Here is a 25,803-nt window from a genome sequence, read left to right on the forward strand (position 1 = left end):
TTAATCATAGAAGTCTATTCCCAGAAATTATTCACTTCAGTTGCATTGGCACTAAATTCTTTCAGCATTTTGTCTATAAGCAGCAACTGTCTTTTTTCCCTGCTAGTACTGGTGGAGTGTTTTCTCTTTTAGAGGCATCCCATTGCTTTCTTTTTCTGCTGTGGATTGGTCCATTCTTTCTGATGCTTTAAATCATCAGTAGTCTTCACCTTCCAGTTTTGTTTTTTTTTTTGATTAATTCTTTTTGGTTGATAATGTGAACAGAGCATTCAGAAAAGCCTGTTTTCTGGAAACAGAAGAATATCCTGTTCCTAATACACAGTGCAAATTGTTAAAATATTTTCTTGAGCAGGAGGCTGAAGAGTGTGAATTTCTTAATGAAAATACCACAGCTTCTTTGCAAAATAAGCTGGATGTAAGGAATAAAGTTGTTCAAAATCTGAGCTTTCTGTAAAAGATACCAATCACCTCTGAATAAGCTGAGAAAATTCCCGAAGCCATGGATTTCAGGAATTCCCATTCATTCTCAAGAGAGAATAAAAATAATTCTTGATGGGATCAGCTGTATGCAGTACGCGTAGAAAAAGGGCTGCTTGGTTTTAGCTGTGTTAAGTAATGGTGATGTATAAGAGACTCCAAATAGGTAAATCTGGAGCAGAGAGTCTCCAGGTCCCCAGAATGAACACATAGCAGCAACTGGCATTTCCAGATTCTCACAGGTTCCCCTCTATAATGGGTACCCCTAAATCTTGCTTTAGACAAAAGCCAGGTTGTCTTTCTGTTATCCACTGGAGCTTTAGGAAAATACAAATGGACAAGAATCGTTTAATTATTTTGTTGTTATTAAATATCTATATCCTTGAAGAACCATCTTTTGTAATCACCACCTTATTTTACTGCTTCAGCTAGCTAGAGCTTTTGGAGCAGTAGTAGAAGTAGGTTCATGGTGGGGGGGGAGGGGGGCTACAGGCAAATATCTTAATTAGCTGTTACCAAAACCTCTGAGCCATATGGCCACCATAAAAAGGGGACTTTAATACACTGTTCCATTTTATGTCATCAGTTGCAAGCTATGGATTCACTCTCACCCCCAGTAACTCATGATTGTGCAGGAGAAAACCTCTGAAGTGAAAACATAGACCATCTGTTAGTGATACGGGTAAGCCATGTATTCTCTACATACATATATACATTTCCTGCATTGCATATGATTTCAAATATTTGCTCTTGGAACTGCAAGGTGTCCTACTGTCATAACAGTCAAGTTATTCATTAAGCTGTCAGCACCTCAGCGTATTGCTCCCACACAGGGTCCATTTCTGATTTTTTTCCATTCCCCCTTGGAGAACCCATTCACTCATCACCAAGTGCGGTTACTCTCATAACGGGTGCAACTGAGATCCTCATGTCAACATATGTAAACCAAATCTATACCTTTCTATTGCGACGATTCCAACTCCCGAATTTCCTAGGGCACTAATGGATTTTGAGGGCCAGCTTGAATTTGCAAGAGTTTTGTTCGTATCAATGTGATGCAGTTCTTGGCACAGACTTCTGAGTCAGTGTTGTGAAGTATTAAAAGCTGAGAAGTAGAGCAAACAAGTATCAACCGAAAGAAAACCATGATTGATTTTAAACCCCTGTGTTATGAAATGAAGCTAAGCAGACAGTTTACAATAGCAAAGCCAAGGCACCAGAGCTGGAGAGATCTTTGCCTAAAACCCAGCGCTGTGCTAAACCTGACCCATAAGCTGTCCATCTTCAGAAGAAGGGTAGCTTTTGTTTATTGCAGTGCCAGAGGAACAAATGAAACATGCACAGTGGTTAACTTTTAAGAGGTATTTTGTTTCTTTGTTTTGAAGTTCAACTATTTACCAAAATTTCTCATAAGCCTTTCAGAAGGCTGAAGCTGACAGCTTGTCTCTTCACTAGGGTAAAACACGTGTGAATCTTCCTACAACTTTTCATGGCTGTGGCTGACTGCAGTGTGAATAGAGGCTAGCTGACATTGTATGCCTGCGTTATCCTACAGTTAGTAGGGTGCAAATCACTAATGCTGCTGAGTTTGTGAGGTCCCTTTGCACCATCAGTGTGAGGCTTCATCAGAGAGCAGTTCAGTGCAGTGCCTTTTACCCTCACGTGCTTCCTACACTAAGATTACCCTAATTTCCTTCAGAAGCTTTGCCTTGAGCAGCTTTAATACATCACTGATATCAAAGATACAATATAATTCCTGGTACGAGTGTGTCATTGCACTGGTGTGGCTTGTTACTTCTGCTCTCTTCTGGAGTGCACGAGACACCCGTGGCAGACCTTGTTCCATTGACTTGAGATACTTTAGACGTAGAAGAGGCAATGGAGCTCTTCCTCATGGCAGCCCGAGGCTGCCTTTCCGCTTCTGCCCCGCAGATGGCAGCGGTGAGCTGCTGCTGCGAGAGTCCGTCAGTCCTCAGCGACCCAAGCAGCGTTTACCTGGCGTTCATCTTCATATAAACCTGTCTATAGTTATTTTTGAAGGTTGTTACTCGCTGTGGGGAGCGGAGAGTGCCTTGGGTCTTGCTTCTGCGTCTCTGTGGCCTGTGAGAAGTCTGTGAGTTGTTTCTGTTTTTAAGAACGCGGCTGTGTTTGGCTTTATCGTGGCTGGCAGGAGGTCAGGCACTCTGCAGATGGAAAGCCATTGCCAAGAGTGGATGCAGCACAGCTCCTCCGGCTGCAGCCGTGCCATCCCACCACCCCCATACCAAGCCCTAGGAACCCTTCCCTAAGTGTCCCATCAGAGTTGCTGTCTGACAGACAACTTGTTCAGAAGCAGCTGGAGAAACACTGTGCGCGTTCTGTAGTGAATTTAGGCTCCTTTCAGCAGGGCGCGAGGCAGAATCCTTCCCCAAGCTGTTATCCCTATCGGCTCCTCTTACAGGCCATAATAGATGGGCTGTCCGTGCAGTAACATAGTTTGGGGAAGGCTGAGCACTGTGGAAGGCTTTATGGTGGCCTGTCCGCACCTGAGGCTGTTTCACTCTCTGTGTCTATTACGGCAAGATTCTTGTCGAAACAAACCATATCACTCACTAGCAATCTGATTTAAAAGAAGCATAAATAAGATCCGTGCCTTGAGTTAGAGCAAAACACGTTATATCTTTTGCAGGCAAACTTCTTTTTTTTTTTTTTTTTTTTCAGCTGCTTGTCAGTGTTCTTTCTGGGCCTGTTTATATTTCTTTCATCGCTGTCAAATGCCTACTCCTAAAGCTCTGCATGCTCACGCATTTTCAACCAGCTCTCTGGGTTATAATTGAGAAGGGGTATGTTTGCTATGACAGGAACTCTCAGCTGGCTCATTAGACCCTTCAGCAGGTGGGGGAGCCCAGAGCAGTTCATCCATCTAAATACAGACGTTATTATGGCTGACCTTAGTTTGCAGTGTGAGTGACCTTCTGAAGGCTTTTAATAAATGTATCAGATGATTCCAAAAAGCAGTCCCATGCTGGGCAGCAAGATAAGAGTCATGTCATGTTAAACATTCCATAGGAGTTTGGCCAATGACGTTTGATGAGATCAAATCTCAGAAAAAATAGCTGGTGTATTTATTAATCCTGGCCAAGCATTTATAACAACTGAGTTCTGAGTGGAATCAGCTTTAAGAAGCTGGAACTAGAACAAGTTTTGCATAATTTTAGCCTTACCAGAGTATTCTGCTTCAAATTCTTACTCAGTCTTGTTGCCTCTCTGTATTTCTTATTTGTGGTGTGCTTGGACATACATGATTATCTTTCACATGAACAAGAGAAGAGGCAGTCATGTCCAGAGAGTGTAGCTTTATCTCTAGATAATCACCAGCACAGCGGAGTTACAAAGCTTCCAGTAGTAAAGATATTGCAATTTCTATCTCCATTTTGTTTTCAGGTAGCTAGAAGCTTAGCTGAAATTTTGTAGCATTGAAATGGATGTTGTGAGAGGAAGTTTTCACAGCTTGTACCTAGATTGCTTTCCAACCCATTCTGTTGAGCTTTTGATTGCCAGATCGATAAATAAATCAAACCAGCAAACTGAAATAGGAGGTGTTCTGGTATCCACTATAGTGGAAATTATTTAATACATTCAGTAACATTTTAAAGCTCATATTGTATGCATCCCTTTGGTCATTACATTTTTTTAAACATGAAGATAAAAAAATTCGGCCTTTAAAATACTTTTTGTTTGCCTTGAATATAGTTTTGATTGACCTAAAATAATATTTTTGTATGCGGGTTCCAATAATCCTGTCTTTAACAATATAACCTGGTGGTTTCATCATTAGGACTAAGGGTGACAAAAGCAAATACTGTTTTCTCCCGTCATCAGAATCAGCAATGCAGTCGTCTTTTGTGAAATGGGTCTACTAAAATTAAATTTTTGGTCCTCTGAAATCAGTTATATGCTCTTTGTTTTGTAATTGGCGACTCCTTAAGCAAAGGAATCACTGAGCATCAAGAATGATGTTCCCACCGCAGTGTATCTGGAAAATCTCATGTAAAAAATTAGTGGCACTTCAGATTAAGACACTTAAGACATTTCAGGAAATATGGCCCTGTTTCTTGTGAGTGTCTGATGGCATGAAGGCTTTGGTGGGATTAGTAATAGGTTTGTCTTGTTGCTTTTGCATGCAGTTGTTTTGTCTGAAGCCATGATGATGTGCAGTACAGTTCTTAGGTGTCAGTCTGGGACTCGACTGTTGCATTTTTAGTTGCCCATCTCAATCACAAAATAAGGCACTGAGACGAATCATGTTTTCGTATGGCTTGTCTGGCAGAAACCTGCTGTTTCATCATTGCATGAGGGAGCAGAAGCAAGTGTATTTTGGCCCTACTAAAGTGGGGAAGTTTGTTTCCTTATTTTTCAATTCAATTTATTTTAATTTTTATGACATTTTATGAAGCTATTTTCTCTAGCAATCGCTGCATGGTCAGTGTGCATCAAACAGTGAGAACTGTACTCAACAGATCTCACCTCTCCCCTGCCTGCTGCTGCAGTTTGCTGTGGCCCCAGTATGAACCTCATATGACTGCAGAAGCAGATCATAAGGTACAGGAATACTGCTACCTACCAAAGCTGTCAGATCCTAAACTTTGCATTCAAGCAAGATTTCTCTTCCATTCTGAGGAGAATAAAGAAATAATAGAGAGGTAAAACCAGTCACTAGATAGAGAGGATTTCTTATCGTTAAATAAGCGCAGTGATGATGGGTTGTTGGTTTTTTTTCTTTTCCTTTTTTTCCATCATCTTAGCTTCAGATGCAGTAAAAAAAAAAAAAAAAAAAGCACAGCTGCAAACAGAAGTGCATAAATTACAGGAAAAGAAACAAGCCTGAGCCAACAGCTCTCAGCTTCGTCACTCTTTTCCCTTTCAACAGCTCCATTAGGTCTGGGTGTTGTAGTCACAGCCATACATGAGCTTTAGATTTAGTAAAAACAGAACAAAAGTCATGCTGGTATCAAACGCTGTGGGCTCAGACAGCATCACAGTTGTCTGCAAACGGAGCAGAGAGAGCAGGGCATCCATCTCTGCTACCTGTGTGGATGGATAACCAAACCTCCACCACAAAAGGACCTACTGTACCAGTTGTGGTCGTGTGGAGACCTCAATCTCCTTTACTCTTGTCTGTAAATACTGTCTAGTTTAGATGAATGGATAAGTAGACAGACAAGGTAATACAAATAACACCCAGTGTAGATAATCCTAGAAAGAAAATGTTTTCTTCTAGACGCTTCTGTGGAGAGTAATGTAGCTGTTTGAACATGTTCTGATTAAAAAATAAAGTGGGAAAAAAGACGCTTTTAGGTAATGTACTCACTTTATATGCTGAGATACTCATTGGAGTGATTTATATATGCCTGTGTGTATATTTCAGTCTACATAGGTGTATTCAGAAAACTTTGTTTTGATATTGGGCAGTAAAATGCTGTTACTCTTCTTCCTGACTTGACTTCTGCATTTTAAAATTCCTGGTAATTTTATTTAAAATGTAACTAAGCGAGCCTGAATCTAAATGAAATGCTGAGCATTATTTTACCCCCAAGAAACACATTTTGATGTATCAATTTGCATTAAAGTATTTTTGTAATGATTTGATCCAAAAAGTCTATACTTTGACTTGGCAGTAAAAGGAGAAGTCAGTTACTTATACAGCTCTATTGAGAAGTACTAATTACAGCTTCTGCTGTTCATGGTGCATGGTATGTAGACATATGACTCATGTATATATCACTCTTTCTTCTTTTGAAGAAACGCAGTAGGAATTCTAACTGCAGAGATGAACATAAAGGACTCGAAGTTAATGGTTCACTTAGGAATAAATAGTTCCTCTTCTTGACACTTGTGCACAGAGTGCCAGACCTCAGCTGGACTAAATCAGTAAATCATTAACTTTAATAGGGATTTGCCAGTTTACACCTACGGAGGGTCTGGCTCACATATTTCAGCCACGATTCTCCTTGGGCATAGCCAGTACATCAGGCCTGGGGTCCTGTCCACAGAAGTCAATAGCCAAAATCTGCTGTTCTGCTTGGTATGCTGAGAATACAGGCCTCTCGTTAAGGCAGGACGTAATGCAACTTTCCAATCATATATCAGACACATGAAGAACCAGACTTTTGTGCCCGTAGAGCTACTGTATTTTTTTAATGAATCAGACAGGAATAGTGCTTAAACTGCCTACCACTAACTTTAATTTACAGTGTGTGGTAATATAGTGACAGTAATGTTGTCATCATTCTCTCTCTTCCTCTGTGGCATCAAGCCCAGACTTTCACATTCTCATTTTTAGGATGGTGTCAAACTAAGTTTTACCCCCACCCACTCAATCCCCTGATGAAATGATATGTTATATTTAAAAAAAAAAAAAAAAAAAAAAAGAAGTTAGAGACCTCACTGATAGCTCCATAATCTGCTAGTTTTTCTCTTCTGCCTTAATGTGCTTTTCATCCAAGGAACAGAATGAAAATGCATTTTCTACGGTAGTAACTGGCATGTTCTAAATGGTGTCAGAATTCAAGAACATGACAAGGAAAATACAGCTGGAGTGGAGGCCTCCACCACACATATAGTAGGAAATATTGCATTCCCATGCTGTTTTCATGCATGCAAACGATCAGCCACATTACAAACCCTTAAAAACATTGTGAGAAAACTTGACATTTCCCAGATGGGCGGCTTATTTGAGACTAGCCCATCTGACTTTTCTTTCTCCAAGGGAATTTAACCCCTTGGAGCTCCTACAGGGAAGCTGTGTTTCCTTGTTGTTCTACTGAAAGGCTAATAAAATGGCGCTGGTTTGGCAGGGTTTCTGGAGTTCAGGTTGACACCCAAGTCTTTGTGCAAAGTGTGGTCAGAGATGCGTCGGTGGCTCTTACTCCTCAGTTTTATGGAGAGCAGCTTGTGCCAAGCTACAATCTGCACAAACCACATAACAGGCTGTAATGAGACCAAAATCAGCAACTGCTAGTCAGTCTTCACCATGTATAATCCTAACAAGCATCATGGCCTTGCAGGTTTTAAACTGTTCTCCATGTGTCAAGACCTCTGGAGCTTAAACTCAATATGTTTTCAATAACTCCACGAAAAACACATAAGCTTGCTTTAGTTTCAGGGCAGATCATTTGGGGAACAAGCTCTCCATCTAGATTTTTTTGGCATAGGCAGGAGAAATAGATCTTTCCAGTTTCTAATGCCACCACCCTGAGCAAATGTGATTGGTATGTAACCATTGCAGAGTGCTGTAAGGGAGTTTTCATATTTTGGTAGATCTCTTAAGACCTGTAAAAATGTTATTCAAAATGCACACCTTACTGTTACTCTCACTTGTGTAATAATCCTTCCTTAATTATGCCATCCTGGAGGCCCTCTGACACACTTTTAATACAGACAACATTTTGTTCACTGTTAACTGGCTCAAAAAATATTGGCTTTTGCTTTTCAGTGCCAGACTGTATTCAACAGGTCAACTAACCTGAAAGGAGCAAAATCAAGTCTTTCTAGAATAGCACAAGGGCATCCCAGTGTTAAACAGCTGAATAATGTCCGACTCAGGGTCTCAAATGCAAAAGGCAAAATCTACTCACAGTGTAAAGATGATCTCCCATCTCATACCTCACGTGATGCAAGTTATAGATTTGGCTGTTAGACTGCTATCTCTTTCTTTATTCCCTTTTAATGTCTTCCTTTTTGCCTCCCCCCCCAAACCCTTTATCAAAAACAAGTTCTGGAAGGAAAAATAAATACTGGAAGACACTCAGCTGTTTTGGCAACCATGTGTGCAAGAAAAGGCCTTTTCCCCCTGTTCTGTTCCTCCAGACTGAAAGGAGCTGGAGCTCCAGTATGAAGGCAGACAAGCAGCCTGTGAAACTTCAGCCAGTTTTCATCACAGCTGGCCATGCCTGTGTGATTTCAGACAAAAGACTTCCGTCTTTATCTGGCGCTTATTGAGACATCTCATTCAGCTAGAGATAAAAGGGAAAAGATGTGCTTTGAAATTGAACCATTAGGGCGTCAAAGAAATCAGCATGCAAATGCCACACGCAAATGAATTCAAGATGAAGCTGAAGGATCAAATCTCAGTACCAAAGGGAGTTTGCCTGCGTGGGGACCCAGCAAAGCCATTGTAGAGACCTCAGGGGAATGTGGCCCTATGTTTGTGAAGGGGATGAAGTTTAAACTTGGAAGTGGAAGCAGTCTTAATAAATGACAATGGGGTAGATTGTTTCAGAGAAGTGTCCCTGGTTTGCAATAGACTTGCTTAGATTATTCATCAAAATAACTTCAGTAAACCAATGGAGAGTTTCCTACCTTGCAAGTTCTCATAGAACTTAGTCAGCCACCTTCGTTCCTCTTTCTCACTTTTCCCTCTGTCTTGGTGCAATGCTGGTGTGCCACGAATGGACCTCATTTGATAAGTGGGGATTGCATCTCTGACCTGAGGGTGTCAGGTAGCTTATCTTCATGAATTTGGTACTCCATTTTTTTTTTTTTTTAAAGTATTTTTTCTCACTGTGTCTAAAAGGAAAGTATTAGCCAAGCTCCAAAAAAGATCTCTGATATAACAAGCTTGCTGTGTTTAAAAGGCTGTGTGTGGAACATGTCTCCAAGTAGAAGAGAATCAGAATTGGGCTGAGATGGCAAGTATTTGTTGAGGCTGCTGGAGTTTTGCTGGCTCCTGTAGTGCTTTATCACAGGATCATGTGAAGTCCTGGTTTGTCCCTCACAGTCCACGCTGTGATTGCTGACCATGCACAGCAACAATCATTTCACAATCTGTAATTACCTGCAGGGGCTAATGAATGGTTAGCAGAGAACTTGGGACTAAATAAGAAGTGTCTGCTTGCCCATAGCCTAAGAGTAGATGTGGTGAATAGAATCCCTATTTCAACAGGGATTTTATTCTTATTTCATTTGCCATTTTTTGTCCTTCATCTGAGATGCACACCATTGGCCTCTTATGTGAAGAATGAAGCGTTTGAGCTTTCCATCAGGAGAAATGTTCCACTATATGATAGCTTTCCACCCACAGAGAAAACTACCACTTAATAACGTGCAAATCTCTAGTTAAAGAATTACAGAGATTAGCCTGAAGCCTGACACTCATCCTGCAGGAGGGAACCTCACCAAAATGCTGTTGACAAAGGGAAACTTTGTTAAGCGTGTTTAGTTCAGCCCTGCTATTGCAAAGATCCCTAAGCTGCTTTGTTTTATGAGACTCAGGGCAAAGGATTTTCTTAAAAACCATATTACTTCTATAGGGGTGCGTGGTCTCATGGGATCTGGGGATTAGGTGTTCATTTCCTATACAAAAGCTTCATAATTGTCTGAAGGATGCCTGGATATTAACCGACCTCTGAGTGAAATATCAAGTGCAATGTCTGGAAAAAAGAGAAAAACACCAGTGATGGAATTCGTGAGTTTCTCTTCGTGGAAATTGTTTGTAAAAGGCAGAGAAGTGAGCAGAAGAATCTGTGCAGATAAACTATGATGCAATTATTGTGAGCCAGCAAGAAAGTGCAGTCAGAAATCTGGGAGAGTTCCTTCTGGGTATGGATCCTCTCAGTAGCATCTCTCATTAGGTACCTGGACTTTCCTAATTCCCAGAACTTATTACACATATCAGTCCGGAGTGACGTTGCATCATAGTCTGAGAAACACATCCAAGGGAACTTTGTGCTTAGTTGGTAGGGACTGATATATCTGGGAAAAAAACTCTCAGAAGGCACCATGAGAAGATGAAGTTTCATGCTGAACTAATTTGAAATGAAATGTATTTCTTGCATAATTGAGTCAGCCAGCCTGGGGAAGTTGCTTTCGTAAAAGAGCATGTCTTGCATGCTGAAAGCCTGTACCATGTGCTGCCTTTGAAATGGCTCTGATTCATTGATGAAATGGAAAGGTACAATGGAAAAATGAAATAATCCATAATATTTCACCAAGGTAGCATTTTTCTTGATCCCTAGGTGCCAGTTTTGATGACACTGTTAACAAAAGGAAACTGCTAAAACATTTTGTACCTATTGCTACAAGGAGTTTGTGAGCAACCTTGAACCAGTTGTTAGTGAAGTCTCTTAAATTTCATTTACCTTATATACTTTTGTAGCTGATGCTGTCCAGGGTGATAAAGACTGTGTAACCAGGTTACTGTTTAACATGAGATCAGCTTTTTCTTCAGTGATGCTTGATCTGTCAACATGAGGCTTGCCTCACAGGAACATTCCTGATTTACGTGCAACCAATGTTTTATGCAGTCATCTCTTTCATATGCCCGTTTGGTGGAATGAGGTAGCTTAGCACAGTAGCAGCTGTTCTACATTTATTGCTTTCTCTGGGTGCTTTCTCAAGGAAGCTCCAGCTCCTTTTTTAAAACTGAAGCATTTTGGGGGATGCAGGAGCATCCCTAGAGTTGTTTCTCGCTGGTCTAATTTTTTTTTTGGTATTTCCCCTTTTGAAGAAGTTTCTCCGAAATAGTCTGTCCTTTTTTCCAAAGTGATTGGTGCTTTGAATGCAACAGTTGAGATCCCCAAAATACCTATAGGTTAACTGAAAAAAGCCCTCATCCTTTGGGCACAGATACATAAAGGACTGGTTTCAGAATAGCTTCCTTCTAAGCAACAAGGGCTTTGTGCCAGGAAAAAAAAAAAAGTTTGCACTACAGTTTGCTACTTGTCTAAATCAGTTATTGCAATCACCATTATTATGATGATGGAATGTAGTAATAGTTATATTATTGTTATTATAACTGTAATAACAATAATAGAATTATTCTGTTTTATTGTAGCAATTAGTCCCATTCCCTTGCAGCAAATCACAGAATGGTTGAGGCTTATAGTTTCTCTTTCCACTTGGCTTTTATGGTAATCTCCCCACTTTCGTCCATGAAATCTGTTGGTATCTTTGTGTCCCCACCTGAAGTGAGGTGTCAGTTCAGTATTGCTCCTCACATCAGCTATAGGTGCAGGGCAGGCTTGCTGAGCAGTTCTTCCAGATTTCAGTACAACATCAGAGATTGTCCATTCCATGCTGTGTTACTGTGACAATATACTCAGTGTTCCTTTGCTACTGGAATGTTTTTTGCCATTTTTACTATTTAAACACCCAATGCTTAAACACTGCAGTAGTCCTACTACAGCTTCAGTAATCCACAAAGAGTGAGAGCAGTGACAGCTTCACATGTTAGCCTCTGACCAAAAAAAGTTTAGACTTCTGAAATGGCCTCATTCTCTCTCTTTTTTTCCTCTTTTTTTAAAATTCTTTTTTTTCCCCCTAATAAACCCTTCACGGGGATTGCCTCTTTGTAAAGTGTATAGTCTGCAGTTAGTTTTGGGTGGCTACTCCCTCTATATGAGAGATTCTCGTGACCATATGTAGCATCTGTGCTTGACTGCACTTTCACACAAACCATCACCAGCAGGGCTATGGTATGGGCTGTTTATTTGATACCAGAACAATCTACATAGCAGTTTTCAACAGTATTCCATGAGGCTTTTTATAGTCTTCACCTACATCAGATAATATTGTTCTGTGAAGTGCAACGAGATGATTAGAGTGAGTTTGGTATCGTGTTTTACTCAACAGGGAATATTTAACTCCCCGGGGAGGATGGCTTCAGGGAGGTGAGGGATAAAAATGGATTACTGTGGGCTCCTGTCTGTGAGATGTGCAGTACTCCATCTACAATAACTGATCTTCCTCAGATCTTCCGTGGTGCTGTTGGCAATTAGAGTAAATTTTTAAGAAATTAAGCTGGAAATGAACGGATCTGGGTTTGCTCTTAATGCTGATGCTACATTCTATAAGCTGAAATTACTTTCACTGAAATCAGAAGTAGATTTAGTCGTATGTTGGCCAGTGATGACTATAGATTTAGAATCTACTGCTGCAAGTAGAGAAGAAGGGCGAAAGAGTCTTTTACATTTGTTCTTTATTGATACTGATTGCTATTGGTGCAAGTGATCAAAATGATTTTTATGGTGGCAGAATAGAGGTATTTAATGAAACATCTTTGAAGTATTCATCCTGTGCACTGAGGCATTATAAAAAGAAAAAGCAAAAAAACCGTGGAGATGGTCTTGCCGCTGCCCTGGGAAATGAACGGGTTGACTTGTAGAGATTTCTGCCTTTAATTACTATGAATCCACTGATTAAGCCCAGGAGCTCTCCTCTTAATCCTGAATTACTCATTTTGACCCTGGCAGAGTTTATGTGCCTGAGCCATGACACTGTCACCCCGGCAGTCCTGTGCTGCTCATTGGAGAGGCAATCTCCACCGGGTGAAACAGAAACCAGCAGGTACTTTAGTGGGGCGACCTCCATGTACATGCAAGCATCCATCAAGGCAGTCTTTCCTTAATTGAGTTGCTTACATTCCACGCTCAGTTACTGTCTGCTGACTTGCAAAAGAACAAAGGAACAGCTACTTCCTATTAAGGAAGGTAATAACTTAATTAAAACCAAGTTCTATGCGCTGCAGGATCTAGTTTGTCATCAAGAGGCCTTCCTTGCCTTTCCCTATAGTTTTTGATAATCTATGCCAGATATTTAATCACTGGATACCTCAGTATAAAGCTTCTAGCCTCCATAACCAGCAGAAAGCTTGTCAAAATAAATTTTAACTTCTGACCGTGGTAGAAGACCAACTAGAAGGTATTAACAGAATCAGAGCTGTCAATCAGAGCTTGGGCTCACCGTTTATATTATTAATTCCAACTCTGGTGGCATGGCCTTGGGATAACAACCATCCTAAGCTGCATTGGTCCAAAAAACACAAACCGAGAGAGGAATATATTTTGTGCTGAGGTGACGTTACTGAGTGTCCAGAGAAAGACTTTTTTTTTCCTTTTTGTCTCTGAAAGGTGATGTTTTATTAGATTATTCCCATTGCCAAAAGACACAGCTACTGTCTGGCTTCACTTGCTGACCACTTTTTCTGATATAAAGATTCGTTCCATACAGAATGGCAAACTTCAGGAAAAAAAAAAAGTGAAGAAATTGTTTGCTTGTTTGTTTCTGCTTAATTTCCTCCTAATTAATGCAGCATGTTAGAATGAGGACTGTGAATAGTGGGCTGAAGTGAAACTGGCCTCACAAATTGAAATCTATCTCCAGCTATGCGTTGGAGGTATTATTACAATGCAAACCAGCAGGAAAGATTCCAGAGAGAAAGAGGAGAAGTGTGTTAATTGAGAACAATAACACGCCGAAGACCTCCAGAAGCTGGTGGCCTTAATAAAATGAGACAATGCTATGTTGTTGCATAACCTGAACTTCAAATTCAATTCCAGTTTTAGGAGAACAGAAGTGATGCAGAGCTATTTCACTCGTAATGCCGTCTGAATCACAGAATCACAGGATTGTAGGGGTTGGAAGGGACCTCCAGAGATCATCGAGTCCAGCCCCCCTGCCAAAGCAGGTTCCCTACACCAGGTCGAATAGAGAAGGTTTCACAGATCATGTTGAACTGGATGTGAACTGTATTTCTCTCATTAATCACATAAACGTGGAATAAATTTCAAGAACATTAAGCATGCAGAAGGTGACAAAGTAAATACGCTGGTCCGCATGTTTCCATTCCATGTTAACATGGTTTTCTTTCCTACCTTATGTGGTTCTACCGCTGTTGTGACCTCAACTGCTGCCTCCAGGGGTAATTAGAGAAGGAGCTGTTAGCTTTAATTTGATTTTTGAAGAGCCTGTATTTGGAGTTTGTTTTAATGCTCTGTGTTTTTCGCCATCACTGAGAATGCAAGTAGCTGGAATTTGCCTGGAGCAGTTCAATAATTCCTCTCAGTAAGGCTCTTCTCTGGTCTTCTCAAAGGTGAGGACCTGGAGCAGTGCTAGATATGCAAACCTTGTAGAGCCAGGCCGGTGTTGCAGAAGCTGTGCACTTCTTTCTGTATGGGAAGTACTGCTTTTTTTTCTTGAATAAAAGGAGAAATTAGGATCAATTTCTCCTTTTCAATTGAGATCAATTGAGAGCATCCATGAGCATATTCATGTACGAGTTTGTAGAGGTTCTAAGCATATTATACAGACAGACGTGTCTTCTGCTCAAGGTGCTGGAGGATATTTCATGGCAGTAATTTATATGCACAGAACTCTTTAGCTCTATTAGTATTATTGTTGTATTTGTATGAATCGGTTTCCCACTGCTTTTTTTTTTATGTAGTCTCTGAACAGAAACATGGGTCCTCTTAGCTGGATAGAAATGCTTCAGACAGCAGAGTGCAATAAACTGGTAAATATCCTAAATATAATAATTTAATCTTGTATCTTAAAGCTATAATTATTGTGCAGAGCCATGGGCCTTGTTGATACTCAGCAGTTATCATTCCCTGAGGTTTAAGGTGCTAGCTTGTATCACCTATGAATCTGGCTTCTTTTCTAATAAACCTGATGCGAGTTAAGCTACAATATAAATCTAGTCCTATTTGCTTTATCTTATTTAAGCAAGTAAATGGAGAGTAGAAGATAAATACAAGCTTAAGGATTTTTTCAAACACCAAGCTTCAATATTTTTTGCAGTTTTCCCCCTCTGCCTCTACAATTCTGTGATATCCAGCAGTGTGCTGTGTGCCTGCATGGGGTATGCATTACTGGGATGTATTTGCGCATATCAAAAGCTCTACTCTCTCAATCATTCATTGAAAGTTCCAGTTGGCTTAGAGTCTTCCTGAAAAATATGTTTATTTTGTCTTCTTGTCTTACTTTTCCTCGTGTCTGAGTATTGTGCCTCCAGGAAGAAAAGCTTAAATTGCTGAAGTAGGGCCTTTTTTCAAAGCCTGCCAAGAATAAAGTGGCTTAATAAGAAAGCACACAGATTTTACTCTTGGATGGGGGGAAGAAAAGGGAATAAGTCATTTAGAATGAGACTGGAAACTTCTTTAGAAGCAGTGGATCTTTTCTAAAAGTGTAAAGATAGGAGCATTTGGGGAAGTAATACAGAGCTAACTAGCCATAAACTTGGCCTGATCTAGGACCCTGGTGATGAAACTTCATCGCCAAACAGTGATTTATGCTGGTGGCAATTATGCCATGGCAAATGAACAGCAATAGGCTCAGGGTCTTGTAGTTGGGCTGCCTCGAAGCATCTCTGTCACAGTGAGAGGTGTTTGCCTTGGAACACTCCAACACTGCTGTCCATTTTGCACTTGCATGACTGTCAGTGAGTGGCTGCCGTATCAGTTCACGTAGGAAAACCACCCTGAAAGACAGGCTTATTCAGGAAATATAAATGCCAAAGCTGCTCCCACAGCATGGATTACAATCAACTTTCCTTTAGGTTTTGGATGTAAAATCAGCATTGGCTAGGCCCCCTGATGTTTCTGTTCCTGGCTGCCATAGCGTGTGGTGTCACTGTACCAGGCTGAGATCACATTTGCCCGTTTGCAGCTTGACCACCAAAATAGATGACACTTCCATTTCTGCGGTGGCTGGGGGAGACTGCCAGCCAGTGATTATTTTGTTTGTTTTGTCTGGGCAGTATTTGCACAAAAAAAAACACAATTGGCAGTAGTCTTGAGTCATCTTGTTACTGCAGAGCATATGCAGTCTCTGTTCCCTCCAACCCAGGGCTTGCGATGCTGGGGAGGGAGACACATTTCCCCACTGGGAAAGTTGGAGAGAGTTCCTGTTGCTGCAGGGGAAAGTGATTCCAGGCTTAAAAGTGCATCTTTAAGGCTGCCTTAACATAGGTAAGACTCAGGTTGAGATGTTGCAGCACTGCCACCTTCTTGGGCTCCGTGACAAAATCTTAAGCAGCTGTGGTCGAGAGTAACTCATACTTTCTTCAAACAGAGCTTCTCTTTTATTGAGAAAACCTAGGTTCATTTTCACAAGTGCAAGCTTGCGAAACCAAAGAAAAGGAAAAGAAAACAATATGCTATATTAAGTGTGAAAAACTGAAAGTTTTATGCCTTGGTTTGGATAAGGCACCAGCAAGAAGACATTGTGTCCTCTCCCAGCGCCAGATCATCAATGCAGTATTGACTCAATGGGCTGGGTGCCACCTCCTGAGTCACTCAGGATCACTTCTCGATACACCTGGTTTGTAAGTTATTTTTGGAGGTTTCCAGTTGAAGTTCAAATAAATATGCCCGGCCCATCTTAGACCACAGCTTTAGGTGGAGCAGCTGCAGATTTCTTAAAGATAATGCAATGCTGGAAAGTGGCATACAGTAGTGGGGGAAAAAACCCACCAAAACTAATATGTGCATTTCTGAACAATTTGAAGTAAATTCTGAAATAAGCGGGTGTCGTTCTTGATGAGTTCATTAGGGCTATTTAATATTCAAAATTGTTTATTTTTCCTGGCCACGGATTGGATGAATGTACTTTACAGCATGACTGCCGTGCTTATTCCATCTTCTGATGTTTATCAGTTCAGATTCTCACTTACCATGGCTAGGTGTAATCATGACTTACTCACTGGGTATCTTTACTCCACCTATGAATTGACTCAAAGCAAAATACTGCATAGTCTTCAGCGAGCTCTGGACTTGTGACACAAGTCAGTGTCTGCCTGAAGTCTCCCTGTTGGGAGCAAGCATGCATTTTCAGTTGAATGTGCAGAACTGAGCTCCCATAACTTAATTCCTTTAGATTCTACCCTAACACTTTCTTTCAGGGCTTGCTGTAATTAACTGTATTGAGAAAAGTATTCAGGATTCAAACCTTTGAGCCTCCCACATCTTGATTAATCTTTATTTTAAGTTCAGTAACTGAACAGATTTTTAAAACCTCTCATTCCTCACCAGCAAAGTCACCTGTTTTCAGAGAGACACTCACTGGAAAAAGTATGCGGGCAGTCAGATTTCTCTGTGGTTCAGCCACTCCTATATTTGAAACACTGCTCTAAAAACAAAACAAAACAACCCTTGAGACTTCCAAGACCTGGAAAGTGCAATTTGTCATAATTTCACCAATTCCTGAAGAACTGTGATCATTTTTTCTGAGGCTCTTATTTGTTGTCCATCTTTCTGTACTGTATCTTCCCAATTCCATCACATGAAGATTTGTGGTGCCTTCTGTCCCTCTCTTGCCATTCTTTGCTTCAAAAGTTCCTTAAGTGGATTTGCATGAGAAACTGTAATTCAGCATAGGATGGGGGCAAAGAATTTGATGAATATTTCAGAAATGTCCTGTGGTTAATAAGTTCTGCGTGTGCTAAATAACTTGTGCATTGGCAACTTTCTTTACTTTCTTGTGGAAATTTCTGTTTCTTTTTCTATTGCAAAATAGATGTCTGGTTGTTTTTCAGACACAAAACCTACTTTATGAGAGTTTCAGTAGAGCAAAAAAAGATAAAATGAGATAAAATGCTTTGTTATTTTTCTGCAAAATTAACTGTCACTGCGACCCACGAACCACGGCCCTTAGGTAACACACCTGCTTAGGTTGTGAAAAACAAGTTGCTTGTTGTAGAGACATTTCTGTCTGTTTCAGGCAGGTTTCTGCTTCTGATCATGGTATTCACTAGTGAGCACAATGTACTTGGTGGCTGCACGCAGACTGGAAAAGGACATAAAGTTTTGAAATTTTAAAGTAAAAGGAAAAGACCCGCTATTAAAAAAAAAAGGGATTCTTGGAATGCAATCAGCGAACAGAAGTCCAAGGAAAAACCCCAACCTACGTCAGGCCTAATATTTATCAAGAACATGACACCAATGTGGTCACTTCTTTTGCTTGTTTACTGTTGAAGTTTATTCAAATTTGTAATCTCCAAAGTTTCCTTCAGGTTGCTGGGCTGCAAAGGGCAGATTGGGTTTGGATGGAATGGGTTGGAGGGGGAGAAGAGATGAAAAGAAAGGGAGGAGGCAAGGAATAAAGCCTGACTTGCCAAAAATGTAAGGTACATAAACTGAAGTTCTTTGCTGGACATGTCTCTGCAGTGCTGTGGATTAAAAAAAAAAATTAGAAGCAAATTATGTGGATAGATTTTTTTCCCTTTCTTCCCCTCTGTGAATGTTAAAAAGTGCTAAGGCAAGTTTTCATTTGAACAGGCACTTCAAAAAATAGCTTGTTACCCCATCAGTAAGAGTTAACATCTGTTATCCAAAGGACTAGAAATTATTCCTAAACCATTTCAGAGAACAACTGCAGCCTATTTAGGACTTTGGGTCTTATCAGTACAAATTACAGGAACAGTCACCATAAGCGTGAGTGATACAACTTCTCTGAATCTTTCATACACCAAGTGGGTAATCTCTGCTTCTGTATCTGGGTAAGTGTGCACTGCACCTGCTGTGTGCTCCTGGAAAAAGCACAGCACTCTGGCTTTGTATTGCTGGGCTTTTTCACCTCAGTAGGATTGATTTATTCCCTGCTATTCAGATGAGGGACCTGGTATCAATGATGCTTACATTCAATATCTGCCATGCATGTGGAAAACCATCTTTGTAGAAAAGCTTTCTGGAGACGTTCAGTATCTGGAAAATATGCTCCTGCTTTTGAGATGGTCTTTCAAGTCATGGTGACTTGACACAACACGTTTATAATTAAAACTGGTCATCTTTTAGTAAGAACCTTTTGTAATATATACAACAACTGGCCTGCAGAACTCTGCTGGGTGAATTTGGTACAGAATGTCTTGAAGCATCTGGCAGCATGAATAGAGCACATGGAGACAACAGGAGGCTGTATTTATTTATTTATGGTGGAATAATTCTTCTTTTAAAAGAATAATTACACAGCACAATCTCAAATTGAAAGAAAAAAAGCTGTATTCCTTTGAAGAAACTGGAATACAGAGTGCATGCAGTCTCTCCACTAGCTGCTTGCTTGAGCTATAGCCCAAATGTAAAGAGAGACAGTAATACGATACATTGAAGTTATGCTCCCTGGCTTTAGCTGTCCTCATAAAATGATTGCTGTGCTTTCTCAGGAATTCATTTCATGGGCCATCTTACCAGGATGTGTGTGCTAAGATAACTCACTGAAGATGATGTATAAAAAGTTGTGCAGATATTATTAAACACCCGCAAACCACTCTAATGAGACCTAATTTAGTCTATTTTAAGCTTTGATGATTTTTTTTTTTTTTTTTATTTCTAATGGCTCCCAGCTAAAAATTTTTTCTCAACCGAAGTTGAAATGATAAATAGCTTGTAGTCTACCACCGTGAGATAAATTTATAGCTGCCCACATTACTTGGCAAAGGGAGAGGATTTTTAGAAAGATGAAAAAATCTGGGAGGAGGCAGTAGATGGAGTGAAAAGCTCCACTGGGAGAAAGCAGTTGAGATATCAGGGCCCATATTATATGAAATTGCCAGTGAAGAGTAAGGCAGAAAATGGCTGATTATTGCTGTTAACTCATTTTCATGAGAACAGAGATCTTCCCCCTTCTCGTCTCTCATCTTTTTTTCCATAATTAACTTGTTCTCCTAGCTCCTTTCCAAGCATAGAGGTTGGATCCCGTGTGCTAAGCCAAACATCCCCATGCACACACAGAAAACCGTGACTTTTAGCTCTGGGATTTGACAGCATACACCCATAGCCTTTCTCCAAGCAGTAAATGTCTCTACACGTTTTCTAACAGCTTTTCTGACAGTCAACTAGAAGTTTAACTTCTATCTCCTTCAATATTTATTATATTACTTGTTGAGCTATGCTTAAAGAACAGAAAAAATATAAAGCTCTATAGCAAGTTAAGCTTAAGTTCATGATCTGAAAAGTGTACACTGTTCACAGACAAATAATGAGAGGTCAGTGACATAGAGAAGCTTTGGACACTTTTTTGTCCAAGTTAGAAATAAACTTATTTTTCAGTTGTGTCTGTTAGGCTGTACTGCTTCCCTGGAGCACTGGTAGCCACTCAATCACCTTAAATATGTATATATAATATATTAATCATTCTGTCGTGTCCTGGCACATGAAATGATTATTTAGAGATAACAGGGAAAATGCTATAATCAAGTCTTTGTGGCCATTTATTTGAGTAAGAACGAGGAATTCTCTCCTTCATTATTCTATACACCTTGTTCACTTTTTGGGAACATTGGCACGAGTGAGAGGAACATGTTGTGAAACTAAGCAAATACTTACGCAGGAATATTCCTGTACGGTGTGTATTTACATAAATATTCATCTGAGAAGTATTTAATGGCTGCTTTGACAGACTATGTGCTGAAGTGAGCTGAAATAATACGCTGTAACTTGGAAACCGATTGCCCGGAGTAAATTTGGATCCAATTTATTTAGCAAAAAAAGAAAGAAAAGAAAAAGAAGCTGAGAGATGCAGAGAGCCCAAAGCCATGAGGACCCCTGGCCACGGGCCAGCATGATAAAGGAAGAGAAGAATTATGCTTCCTCGGGTGTGCCATGGACACCAGGGCTCCTCTGCAGGAAGGGAAATGCCAGAACCTCTGACAGAACCTCTCAGTCCATAGCTGGGATGCTCAGGCTGTGCGCTGGGGGCAAAATCTGCCCCCAAAGTGCATGCAGTACGCACTTATGGTGGCGCAGGGTGAATGTGTGTGAAATGTTTCAATTACCTCTAAAATAATGTTTAACATGTTCCAGACATACTGCATTAAGCAAATACCCAAGCAGTATTTGAAGCATATTCTGTTTTTCATTTTAATAGATTGTAAATGTATTAAACACATGTTAAGAATATATTTCATATACTGCATTTGTAAAATATTATCAAATTTATATAGACGGAAACCACAGAGCCACCACAGGATCGGCCCGAGAGCAATACTGTTTTGGAAGTTAACCTTTTAGCACTGTTCTATCAGAAGGATGGGAGATTTGGTTCAATTTCAATCCATTCCATTTCATCTCATTTTTTAAAGAAGAGCCTCGAGGTGGGAATCCCTGTCATTAACCCTTTCAGCTTCATGCTGTATGTTGAGCTTATAACCCAAGCACCTCAATGGGAGGCTCCGGAGCTACCTGCTTCGTAGGGTCATGGAATGGCTGAGGTTGGAAAAGACCTTCAAGATCCATTTCAACTGCAACCTAACCATACTGCCCTTCTGTGCAGAAAAGTGCTGAGTGTCAGAAAACTGCCCTCATCACTGTGCAATGAGATGTCTGCTCCACTTTTTAAGTGCCCCCTGAAAGCTTTTGGCAATGTTAAGCATCTCTGTTAAAAGGGAACACCAGTAGATATTGAGAACTCAGACTTCAGTTTGACTTTGTGTTCTGCATACTGGAGTGGTTCTTCGTGTCTTTGTCCGAGCCAGGGAGATTGGCTGAAGAAATATTCTGAGTCTGGACACCCATGGATTTCTCTGAAATCGGAATCTGGAGCTGAATCTGTTCGTTGGGAATGGCTCCCATCTCCCTGCTGAGCTCAGCCAAAACGCTGTATTCAGCACTTAACACGAAGCAGAGCTTAGGCTCCTTGACACACTTTGACTTAGAACTGTAGGAATTAATCACGGATACCTGCAAAGCACAACCCACCCCTCTTTCTCAACCCATGGAGGGATCAACACGTTTCAAGGCTCAACCTCCATTGCTTGTAACACAGGAATGAATTTGGTAGCTGGCTGTTACATTAAATTCTTCTCCTTCTTTAGTGTGGATTAAAAAAAGTAAAGCCAGCCCAGCCCCGGGGTTTGCTGGTGAGAATGAAGACTTCCAATTTTCACACTTTGCATTGTATTGAATGGGAATCCCATGGCTGTAATTGTCTGAGGCCCAGCAGTGCTGGACCTGTTGTCACTCAGACTGCATGATTGGAGAGCATGGAGCAGCTCTAAGATGCAAAGGTATCACTTCCAAAAACAGAGTGAAATTGCTGTTTGGATGGATGGATGGATGGATGGTCATTCTCAGGCATGGCAGCAGTACTGAATGTACTTCTAGTTCACTGGCAAAAATTTGGTCTCTTGCAGTGTTGTAACTTTTTTAAGAACAAGAACCTTGCTGACAAATGACGCTGGAATGGAAGGGAGGCATCAACGTGCTACAGCTGCACAGGCTGTTCCAGCCTTCAAAAGGTGTTCACCTCAGCCCCTGTGGGCAGTGCCATGCTGCCTTGTAAGCACTTCTTGATGAAATGGTAGCAAGGAAGGAATGGAGTTGTTGTGGCAGTGCTGCTCAGCTATTTCTTGGACATTTTTAGATCCTCCACTGGTTTATAGTAAAATTTAATAATGCAAATTTATTTTTGTCCAGATTTTTAGCATTAAGCACTCTTTATCTCAAAGTAATTAAAAAACACCCAGCTGCATCACAACCTATCATGTTTTTCACCTTTTTTCAGCTATGGAAAATGAGATGATGGTGCTGTTTTCTCACATTCAGGTTTGAGTGTTTGAAATGTTATGGTAGGACTGTCAGATTGGAAATTCTTACCTCAATGTCTAGTCCATGAAAGCATTCATCAGCTTCACAGGACACTGTGATGCTCTCCTTTCCCTATCTGGGAGTTTTCAGAGAGTTCCTTGCAGGTTTGATGCATGCAGAAATCAGGGATTTTATCAGGCAGAGAGCTCTGTGCTGTAGCAGCACACAACATGATGCTAAAATCCCACCTGTGTGCTAATCTCCTCCAGGAAAACAAATTGCAAAGCTGCTAAGCCAGCACACAGGTGGAAAAGAAGATTCTTTAGAATAAGATGAGACCTTGGCTTTATTAGACCCTACCCTTGTAACAGTATACTCTATTGACACTATTAAATATGTTGCCCTTGACCTGTGGAGATTCAGTTTCCATAGGTCTGCTGCAGTTCAAGAGATACATTACAGCTCTGAGGATATAAGATCAGACGCGTTATGAAGCACCCAGTAAGAGTTATGACAGATGTGTCACAGTAACTTAACTAGACGCTGAAAAAATATTAACTATGAAGTGTGTTGGTTTTTGTAGGCTTATTTCACACCATTATCCACTTAACTGTTCAATAATATACCAGGTATGTCCAGCGAGTGGCAGGAGATATTTGCTGTGCTTTGACATCCCAATTATTTGAATGGATGTTGGGGATGAAATAACGGCCAGACCTTATGAAAACACACTCAAACAGTCACTAGCACCATAATTCTGCTCCTCTCGCTTTTAATAATGCAGGATTTATCTTATCGTGCTTGGTAGACTTTTGCTGTACTACTTGGCTTTGCAAATTTAAAGATTGCGGAGTGCGATACGTACAGCATGGGATGCAGCTGTGTTAAAATGTTTGCTTTTAGGGTGGGAAAAAAACCTCAGTAAACAATGCGTTCTGAAGTTCAGTGCATGGAAAAGCCACCTTTGTCCTCCCAAGCAGCTACTGCATGACCCAGTGAAGAAATGACTTCTGGAAGTGATTTTTCCCATATGATAGCATTTTCCTTTTTTAAATATCTCAGAGAACAGGAGGGATCCCAGACTGTTTTCTCAATTTAAAAATCAAACTTTCTGAATCAACAAATGCTTCAAGAACTCAGCTAACCACTACAGTTTCCTTGCAATTAAGTTCTTCCTCATCAAATATGTAGTTTGAAACAAATCTATTGTGTTTAAATTTTATTTGTTTAAATTTGCAAGATTTCTCCCTTCTAAATCTTGCTGATACTCCGTAGCATGGGGCTGCCCAGGAGATGGCTTCAATATCTTACCCTTTTCAGGAAATCAGCACCCAGTGCCATGTCAGTGTGGCCCCTTCTAGCATTTGGCCGCTGTATGGATCTTGATTTCTTTGGATTTTTAATCTTCCTCTGGCAGCCGCTCAAAACATGTGAATACAGGGGGATTTTTTGAGCTGAGTTCTTCTGTAGCTACCTAGACATGTGGGGCAGCTGTTAATATTTTGTCTTCCAGATTCCTTAGGGAATGTGCAAAATACTTTGCCAAGGTTATCCTGGCTTGACATCTCCTGTTGCAGCAGCTGAGAGCCTCAGCCTGCTTCTGAGTGGGTAAGAGATACTTTCAGGAGGCAGTGGAAACGCTGCCCTCAGGACTGAAAGATACCTGCCTTTATCAGTAGGACTATTGGATTTTGTTCTGCAAATCCAAAAACCACTGGTGTGGATTCAGTGAAATTGCGTTAATATTCTCAGAGGAGTTTTTTCACATCCCTACATATGTGGCTTTGATAGTTATTCTCTTTAACCAAAAGTCTTTCTGTACAACCATGAAATCCATGATAAGACCCAAGGTTTGAGAGCAAGCAAGCACCTCAACCATGTTATGCCATGGGCACACTGCATTTCGCAGCTACAGCACAAGTCACACTGAGTTGTGCTGTGAGATTTGCTGAAGCAGCACGTTGTCCTTTTGTGACATGAAGAGAGAAACTCGAATTGGGCATTAATATGCACTGTCCACATCTGTCTTCTGCAAAATCCCACTTGGCTTCATGCATTCAGAACTGATTCTAGGCAAGAGGCCACTGGGAAGTTGTCCAGTTCTCTGTACCCCATGCCCAGCTCTGTCAGACTGGCTGCAGAATTATTTATTTCATGCAGTTCCTCTATCCAAGGAAAACATATTTGTGCCTTGTGGCAGAGAAGCTCTGAAATGAAGGCACTGTGTTGCAAATTATGCACCCTAGGGGTTGACCTTAGCTCGTGTGCCTTCTGACCTGTAGGAAACTCCACGCAAGTAGATGGGACGAATAAGAAATGCACTTTGTTGGCCCTTCTGCCTTCAGAAATCAGTTTATAACCTATGGTGTATGCTAACTTCCCTTCCTAAAAAGATGAATTGATTTTGTTGCTTTTTTATTTGCCACCATATGCGAGGGAAAATTTGTCTCTAAAATGCTGAAGAAAGGTGCCTTCAAAATGAAATATCAAGATGTTGGTTTATGCCTCTGTGTGAATCTGGCCTGGGGGAGGGGGAAATGGCTGTGTAGCTGTACCCAAACTTCATTTCCTTGTGTTTTTTCTGGAACATATATTTAAAAAGTATTTTGAAATACCTTTTCATTGAAAGCAAACTCCCAAGAAACTCCGTTGTTCGTTCCTATGTACCAGAAATGGTTTAAATTGAATGGTTTAAATTCAGCAGGAATACAATGCTTTACCTCAGTCTTACCATGCCACCATGGGAACCTCTGTGTCTGGAACATAAGCGGGGGCAAAATCATTACAGGTCAGAAGTTGGTGAGCGTTGCCACTGAATTCAGTGGGATCAGGATCTCACCTTTCCATTTATCCTTTCAATTTCTCATGTGTTCTCTGTGCACCTCTCTGTGCTAACAGCAGGCTGTTCGTGCAGGTTGTGACTGCTTCTATTCTGAAATATGAAGGTGCTGATGAGTGTTGCTGTGGTGGGATGCAGCTGGCTGGGAGGACTGCTCTGCTCTACGAACAGCAGTGGCTGTGACAGGAGTTATCTTTACTGTTGGTTCACTGG

This window comes from Tetrao urogallus (assembly GCF_951394365.1).
Source record: "Tetrao urogallus genome assembly, chromosome: 18".
NCBI lineage: Eukaryota > Metazoa > Chordata > Aves > Galliformes > Phasianidae > Tetrao > Tetrao urogallus.